Raw genomic sequence first — 8,718 nt, 5'->3', positions numbered from 1 at the left:
CATTTTTTAAAAAAAATTTTGGTGCCAAAAATCTAACTTGGGACCTTTCATTTGCAAGGCAGGCAGCAGAACCACTGAGCTAAATCCCTGACCCATAAGACTATAATTTCATTTTAAAAGTAGGAGCCCCTTTAGCATACAGAATTATCGTAAGGATCAATTTGCCTCTTTCTGTTGTGGTAGCTGGATTACACCAAAACAGCAATTTGAAATCCCATAACGTATTTGACCAACTATTTTAGTTTTGACTATAAAGTTTAACAGTTTAAGTCCTTCATGTCACAACCATGTCTTTGTTTTGTTTCATTTAGGGTGGTGATTGTACATAAAGCTGCAAACATACCGGGTGAGTATTCTCATAAGTGAGCTACATTCCTAACCCCTCAATCATATTTTCAATGAGAAAAACAAGAAAAAAATCCTCACACCTAAAAACATTAATTTCCTCAATTTCTTTCATTATTTAAATAGACTTAGCTTTATATTTTAATATCTATTGTAACAATGAATTTTGAAAAAATATAAAAAAGGTGGATATAAGCTTTATTCATATGAGAGACGTTGGCTATAGCTCACTGTGGACAGATGGTTAATGAATGCTTTTACTCTAGGATTCTGTGGTAACTCTCATTCAAAGTGAGAGCCACTTCCTATTTTCGTACACAACTGGAAGCTGCCATGGGACAGTGACAGTTAGGAGCAGCAGGACCTCCAGGTGTGTCTCTGTAATTAACTGACTGTGGAATGTTTATATCAGGAATTCACGGAGGTATCTTTTTATCTAACAGTAAATACACCTTGGACGTATTATTTTCTAAATAAATAAATAAATAGCCGATTAAAATAAAGTCAGTATTTGAAAGAAGAAAAAGAACCATTTCAGGCAGGCCTCAAAAGAAGCATTAGTGTAATAGTATCTGACACAAGATATTTATAAAACTGTGGAGCAAGACCTCGAAAATGAAACACACACTGATGAATGATTTCCAAAACCTTAGGTCAGAGGATAGCTGAAAGGTAGACTTGTTAGGGAAAGGGCTTCTCTTTATTTTCTACTTCTTTCATAATTAAATATCTCTGAGCAATAGGAACATAAAATATAAACTGCATATTTGGGGCCCTTTTTATTTCTTAAAAATCAAGCATGTCAAGTGGGGATTGTTGGTTTCTAAGAGGCTAAAAATCCCATTTGGTTTCACCTTGTGTGGCTGGAGAGTGTTACCAACTCAAAAAGTGATGCAAAATGGGGGTTTGGGTTGCATGAATATAGTATGTATTTGCAAATATTCAATACAGAGCCTAATGAGATCAATAAGAAAATTACTCCAACTTCACCTTAAGCAGTCTAGACCAAATCCTGGTCATAATTAATCACTTTGCTGCAAATGACCAAGGGAATGGCCATCTAATATAAAAATTTCAGTATTTAAAATTATGATTTTTTCAGCATAATTTACAATTTTATTAATTTAATTGTCAAGCAAAAATATATGTATATAATATTGTATGCAACAAGATGTTTTGGTATTTAAGAAAATAACTTCAAAATTTTAAATTAGTTATGTAGAAGTCATCATTTTATAGAACGGGTAATGCACTAGGTAAAAGGAAAGATCTTAATGTATTTAAGAGATATCTAATGTATCTACGGAGATAATTGCTGTAGATAGTACAAGTATATACATTTTAAAAGTGAGGATAGAAAACCAAAGAAGGTAAATGGATATTTCACACTCACATAGTCAGGAATTTTAGTTTACTTAATAAACAGAAAAGCAAGAGTGGTACTGGTGCTAGATTAGACCCAGAGAGAAGAAGGTGATATGTCTTCATTTTTGAATTGTATGTTTGTTTTCTTTTCTTACCTCATAGCAAATACTAAAGAATAATCCTGGCTAAAATTATATAGAAAAAATATAAATATGTCTTTACTTCTACCCTTTAACAAGCTATTTGATTTTTCTTCTCTCCCTATGCTATGTACGTATGTGACTATGACTGACAATCATCACAAATATAATTTAAATGTCAATATTTAGCAATTTTTATAGCTTTCTGCTCATATTTTTCAACTTTGATATTCAGAAAGCTTATACTATAATGAAAATAAAAAAACTTGTAAAATATTTGTTTAATCCCTTTTTAATAGAACCGACTAAAGATGATTAAACATGAGAAATGCAATGAATATTAAACACATAGGGAAAAACATCTCTGTCACTGGAAAGCATAAAAAACAGAGTTAATACATTAAAATGGCAAAAATGAAGTGTCATTTCACATACAATTTATACTTCATATACAGTTTAAAATGTGATTTATTTTTTTAAATGGTACAGATAATAAAAGAGATTTTGTGAGTGATATTCTTAATATTTGGAAAAAAAAATCTACTTTCTTAACTAATTTGACTCAATCAACCGAGTAAGTTGCATGTTGAATTCTATCTGTGGCTGAAATGACTGGTTCAAAGACTAGCTTACTCAAATTTGGCAAAACAGTAGATTTGGTTACATTTGAATTGATAATTACTCTTTGATATGATTGACAATGTCAGCTAACATATCTGGAGTTTTTACTTTAGTGAGGCATTATAAAGATTTTTTGTATCACTTACTAGCTCTTTTAATCATTGTACCAAATGTATTTCATAATTACTATCAATATCCACCTCCAAATATGAGAAAACTGAAGGCATTTGTGAGTAGAATTCATAGCATAGACTTTCCTGGTTCCAGAGACCCTACTCACCAACATGGCACATTAATGTTTCATCCTGTCATAAACTGAATTACTGATACAACACTACGGTGAGAGTTGCTTCTTTTAGAAGTGGCGTGTAGTGTGCACTCTGTGCTCTTTGCTGTCAGAATGTCTCGTTTTTTTATCCCTAGGTCTTTCATTACTATCCATGCAATTAAACTTTCTGAACCTCATCAATAACACAATGAAAAAATGTATGCAGTATTAACCTTGGAACTAGGGATATGTTATATAAATATTTATTGAGTAAATTATTAAATTTCTTTATGATTTGGGAGGACAAAAATGGTCAGTTGATTTTGTATCAATATCATCCCTACAATCATGGTAATTCATAGAGGCACCGACAATGACTATAAGGTTAAAATTAACATTTAGCAATTAGATGTGTTACCTTATTTCTCACAACTACTCCTTGAAATAGGTATCATTATTGACCAATGACTAACGAAGAGCTATGGTTTTCCCAATTTTGCAGTGATTGAAAGCAGTGATCTGTCAAACCACATAAATCCGCGGACCTTCGACTGACCAGATCCAAACAGCCAAACACTAGAGGAGCAGGATCTTAAAGGCTGAGAAAAGATAATGCCAGCACAGTCTTCCTTTCTTCCTTCTACTCTGGAATTTTAAGTCCTCTATAGGCAGTTTTTAAAATAAGAACTGTTGTATTGATATCTCAACAAAAGCCTCTTTTTCATTCCCACGTCTTCACTAAAATAGTTTCCAAGAAGAATCTTGTTGATTCTAAAATCACTAAATGTTTTCCATTTTTTTATATTCTTTGTATTCTCTTGGCATTTGACAATCTCGATCACTTTCTGAACCAGCTCCTTTCTGAATATCGTATTCTTCTGTTCTTGCTCTAGTATCCTTGTCTTGTCGTATCTTGGCATATTTCATAGACATTTCTCCATTCATCCCTTTGTAGCCATAAGCTGTGCACCGAGCCATTCCCTCAGGTAACAGGCACTACACAGTAGTGGATCAGCCTCTGACCTAAATGCTGAATATCACGCTTGCTATGGCTTTCGTTCTTTATATCCCCGTACTGAGAAAAATGCCTGGCACAGAGATATTTTCAAGGATTATTTGTGCAATAAAGGAAAGAAGGAACATGTTAGAAAAATTAGCCATTGGATATATGAGCAACTGAGGCATATGCAAAGACAAGGAAATGAATCACTTAAAGTATAGATTAACAGAATAAAAAAAGAAAGAACACATATTTTTGGAAGAAGTATACACTACGACACAGAGCAGAAGGAAAAGATAAGGTAATGGGAAAGTTAACGGCCCCCACAAAGGCACAGGGAGGCAAAGACTGAATTGTCATAGCTACGGTGGCCAAGGGTCTCATAATTACAACGTCATAACAAGGAAAAGAAAAGCATTTATTTCTCATTGATTTGTTCAAAAATAATCTCTCTAATTCATTGGTTAAAATTTATGTCCTCAGCATTATAAGAGATTCTCAAAAAAATAGTCTTGAATCTTTTTGAAGATCTCTTACTACATTTTCCTGCTGTGAAAATTGTTAGAACACAATATTTTATTTCATTAAGTTTATTGGTACATTTTAGGTACACAGTGCAGTTACATTCATCGTTGGGATCTTGTACCCTTACATAATGTTAGCGGTTCTTGTTTCTCCCTCATACCCCTGCCTTCCCTTCACCCCCTCAACCCTTCCCTATTTAGAAAGACTTCGTTTCCACTTTTTTCCTTTTCTCATATTTTTCTTTCCCTTTCTTTCTTTCCCTTACCTTTTCCATTTCCCCTACCCCTTTAGCCCCTTCCTTCCAATTTCACACTACCAGTTATACAATTTGAACCTTATTTACACTTTTAGATTTCAAACCAGAGAAACAATTTGGTATTTATACATGCGTGTCCAATTTATTTATTTTAAGAGTATGGCATTAAGACATACCCATTTAGCTCTAAATGTTTCTAGTTTCTCATTCTTTATAGCTGAGTAGTACTCCATCTTATAGAAAAATCACATCTTTATCCAGTCTCCAAATGATGGGTAATTGGGCTGTTTCCCAGTTTTAGCCACTACAAACTGTAGCACACAATATTTTTAAAGATGATATATTGCATATTGTACATAAATCTAATAGGAAAAATAATGCAAATATGTAAAATAAACATGGTGTGTTATTTTTATGAACTACTTGTATTGTTTTTATCTCACGCTCAACTTCTAGCCTTCAAAAAATCACAAAGGCTACAAAACCTGTTCTAGGATAATTCGTTGAGGCTAGTTAATCAGGCCCTATAGATGAATGGATCTGCTGTTAAAGGTCTCCCCTTTTCCTACATCACTTTGTAATCCAAGAAACACTTCCAAAGTTGATGTGAAAGACACTTAACCAAAAATTGTAAAAACAGTTACTCCTCAAAGTTTCCATTCTATTTAATTACTTCAGGAAAAACAAAGTCTGCATAATACCTCTCCCTCTTAGTTTCTTTGGCTGCTCTCCAAAGTATAGCTGTCAGCTAGTGTTAACTAAAGCAATATGAGCCATGGCCAAAGGCCCACTGACTGTCAGTCATGTGGATAAGAATATCGCCCTGCATCAGCCCTACTAATGTCAAAGATAAGGACCATCAGTATAATTATCTTCAGTTTTGTGCCCAAAGACTGAGTAAAACCATCAGGAACTGTTAGAAAAACCAACACAATAAGTTCATTCAGGAACATTAACAAGTATCTTATCCAAATCCCATCTTTTCAAGGAAATATGTTTTGATTAACATAATCTACCATCATTTACTTGGCCATGTCAACCTATGTTTATTCATGTTTTATACTGTAACTATGGTTTAAAAATATAATCATTTATGTGCGTATTTGATATAGAATATATTTTCTATTACCTCATTTAGACTGTAGCTTAATTAGGGATAAACTTTCTCTCTTAAAATCTTTACTCAGTTCTTTTTAGAGTGCCTTCTCTCCTTAACTTTCTTAGAGTATTTGCTAAATTAAAAAATCTTATTTATGATTATCATATATGTTTAGTCTTTTAAATTTTACACTTGATCTTAAGCAAAAGTCATAGAAATGATAACATTTCAATCACATCATTTCCTTCCAATATTCTCAGCAAAAACAGCCTAAGGAAGAGATAGGTTGTCCCTTTCTATATGTCATCATTATTTATAATTATAAAATTGTGAATAGGAGTATTGATTAATACATGTTAAACAGCACAGTATTATGTTCGTATTCAGTTTCATAAACTCTTATTTTCATTTGTTAGTACATTTCTATTTTCAGTTAATACTAATGTATCATAATAAGAATTGGATCTACAATTATATGTTTTTTATTAAATATTTATTATACTAGAATCTGTGTCTGGAATTTTCTTAATCAAAAGCCAGAGTACTTTGGTACAGAAGAGTAAATTCACAATGTGATTTAATTTTGCTCATCAGTGTGACTGGCCTGAGAGATGTGTTGGAGATTAGTAAAGCACAATTTTCGGTATGCATGTACAAAGTGGGACCATCACCTTAAGGACAATATTTGATGGCTGACCCCTTCTCTGGTGCTCTTTTCCACCCACTGTGTTTACTTGTATCCCTGACTTGAGAAGATTTCAATTGCCACTTCTCTTTACTATGTTTCTGCTTTGCAACCAGCTGACCATGGATGGGAGCCTTTGAAACTCTTAGTCAAAATAAAGCTTTACTTCTTTAAGTTGTAAGTGTCCATATTTTTCTCACAGTGACAACAGAAAATTGACCACTATGCACACAAAAATCAGAAGTCACCAAAAAATATGAATTATATTTAAATAATATATATCTACTTCTAGTTATAAAACTCTATAATTTTAGATATCTTGGGATATGAAACAATGCATGCTACATCTGGCTATAACTTTTATAATATAACACACTCTACGATAACAATAAAATACTTTAAATGATCAAATATTTTTAATATATAAAGACAAAGGTGCATATTTTACAAAACTGTAAACTCACATATTTGATGTTGTCCAGGATTCCTATGGTAATCATGAGGCTTTTAAACATTTATAAAGACATTTTTTACTATAGTATCATTAAAATTGGTTGCAATGGGTTTAGTAGCTGTCCACTAAGTATCAAACTTAGTATGTATGAGGCACACACACAGTGAACAGACACCTCAATTTAGTATGTGGTTAAATATTTCCTTTCTTTTTTTGTGCTCTCTTTGGGTCATATCAGCAACTTTCTGATAAAATATATTCAATAGCTGCTTGGGACACTTCATTTTTTCTGGGCTTTGGTTTCTGTAGAAGCAATATATGATTTGTCCAACCCTACTTGCCTTGTGATAAACCGGGAAGTTGTACCCTGGCTAATGGTTCACCAGGTAGCTTGGTCAGAGGAAAAGTAGAAAATAGCAAGTTAAGTCACATGTCAAATACATAAAAATGATAGAGTTTGAAAAGTCCTGCTTTAGTACTTACATGGAACACTTCTTGACACTTGGAAGTATATCTGGGCATCTACAATTATTTATTTCTTTTATTGTTGAATGAAATTTTATTTTATTATTTCACAAAAAAACATCTTGGATTTTGAAATGCCATTTCCAAAGAACTTGGCAATGTTCAAAATTCTTGTTAATTCAGATATGGCAATTATTTGGTTATGTTTTATATACTTCAAACCTTTTTGTGAATTTTTCTGTTTTAGGAGAGTTCAGTGCTATGTTGTAGGCCACTCTACATTGGCTTGCAGGTTACTGATGCAAGTTTTCTTGATTTTTTCTTGAGTAAATTTTTTTCAGTGTGTTGTACTTTGTATACTTTTTATGACTTTTTCTTCAAGTTCAGTACATCTTCAGCAATAATAACAATCTTCTAATAACTACGTGCTTTATATTTTTCATCCAACATGTTAGTTTAGATTCATGAAATATCAGTTTGGGTCATTTTTATATATTTCATATTCCTAACAACCTTTTATCTCTCTACTAGTCTTTACAGTTAATATAGCAGCTAATACAGTTAAAAAAGCTGTCTTGAGTTTACATTTCTGCTAATGCTCCTACAATTATGAATAAGTTTCAGTTCATTGATCTATCTAATCATAGATCAAATCACCATTGATTCTTTTGTGCCAGGTATTTTTTTATATTGGATGGAACACATTGAATATATTACACTATTTATTGTTTTATACTTTGTATTACTATATATGATTATTAAGCTTTGTTATGGGATAAAGTTAAACTACTTGGCAGCAGTTTTATCTCTTTCAAGTCATATTATTACAGTTTGTTAGGTGGAACCACAGCAACGTTTTATTTAGAGATATTTATTGCTCCTATAAACACCCTTCTGAGAATTCAGAAAGTTTCATATATGCACATTTTCTAAGTGTGCTCAGTGGGAAATTACTATTCCTCACCCAGTGTGAGTTTGGATATTGCATGTCTAATCCTTTTATTCTTTCCTTGATTTTTTGTTTCCTTACATACATATTTCATGTTTTATCTTGAGGGAAATGCTTAGCAACTCTTTGGAAATTCCTGTTTGATTCCTAGATACTTCATTTTTTGGATGCTATTGTAAAAGGAATTTTTTCCCTTATTTCTCTTTCAGTGTGTCTGTTATTTGTGTATAAAAAGGCTATTGATTTTTGGGTATTCACCTTGTATCCAGATACTCTACTGAATCTGTCAATTAAGTCTAGAAGTTTTTTGGTGGAGTTTTTTGGATCTTCAATGTAGAGTATCATATCATCAGCAAATAATGATAGTTTAACTTCTTCCTTTCCTATCTTTATTGCTTTAATTTCTTTCTCTTGTCTAATTGCTGTGGCTAATGTTTCCAGAACTACATTGAAGAGAAGTGGTGATAGTGGGCATCCTTGTCTTGTTCCCGATTTTAACATGAAGGTTTTTAGTTTTTGGCCATTCAATATGATGTTGGCTGATGG

The 8,718-nt window shown here is 32.4% G+C and overlaps 1 long non-coding RNA gene across 1 annotated transcript; it reads left to right on the top strand.

Annotated features, from left to right (window-relative positions):
* The first annotated feature begins 309 nt into the window (after positions 1–309).
* Positions 310–3,352, top strand: LOC104868469. The gene is made up of 3 exons (XR_782021.1): positions 310–346; positions 612–715; positions 3,242–3,352. It is a non-coding gene; the product is annotated as an uncharacterized LOC104868469 (long non-coding RNA).
* The last annotated feature ends 5,366 nt before the right edge of the window (positions 3,353–8,718 follow it).

The sequence above is a fragment of the Fukomys damarensis genome, unplaced genomic scaffold (genome assembly GCF_012274545.1).
Source record: "Fukomys damarensis isolate Sample0158 unplaced genomic scaffold, DMR_v1.0_HiC HiC_scaffold_14, whole genome shotgun sequence".
Lineage (NCBI taxonomy): Eukaryota > Metazoa > Chordata > Mammalia > Rodentia > Bathyergidae > Fukomys > Fukomys damarensis.
Note: the sequence above shows the minus strand (reverse complement) of the source record. Positions and strands in the feature narration are given on the sequence as shown.